The 470-nt window shown below is 57.2% G+C and overlaps 1 pseudogene; it reads left to right on the forward strand.

Moving 5' to 3' along the window:
- The first annotated feature begins 3 nt into the window (after positions 1-3).
- LOC107988262 (cytoplasmic tRNA 2-thiolation protein 1-like) lies at positions 4-465 on the forward strand (annotated as a pseudogene).
- Positions 466-470: the final 5 nt, after the last annotated feature.

The raw sequence follows: 470 nt of genomic DNA on the forward strand, positions 1-470 counted from the left end.
GGCGAGAAGCGGGCCATGCTAAAACGTCCGAAAACCAGCCACTCGGTGTGCAAGGACTGCTTCTTCTGGGCCTTCGAGGAGGAGGTCCACGAGACCATTGTGTCGGCAGAGCTGTTGCGACACGGGGAACGAGTGGGCATCGCTGCCTCCGGCGGGAAGGACTCCACGGTGCTCGTGCACGTGCTGAAGGTCCTGAACGAACGCTACGGCTACGGACTTGAACTCATGCTCCTCTCGGTGGACGAAGGAATTACCGGTTACAGGGACAACTCGCTGGAGACCGTGAAGAGGAATCAGTAGCAGTACGAACTGCCGCTGAAGATCGTCTCGTATGAAGAGCTGTACGGCTGGACAATGGACGCCATCGTGAAGCAAGTGGGACTGAAGAACAACTGCACCTTCTGCGGGGTGTTCAGGAGACAGGCCCTGGACCGAGGAGCCATCATGTTGAAAGTGGACAAGATATGTAC

This window comes from Cynoglossus semilaevis, unplaced genomic scaffold, assembly GCF_000523025.1.
Source record: "Cynoglossus semilaevis isolate Cse_v1.0 unplaced genomic scaffold, Cse_v1.0 C18782821, whole genome shotgun sequence".
NCBI classification, from domain to species: domain Eukaryota; kingdom Metazoa; phylum Chordata; class Actinopteri; order Pleuronectiformes; family Cynoglossidae; genus Cynoglossus; species Cynoglossus semilaevis.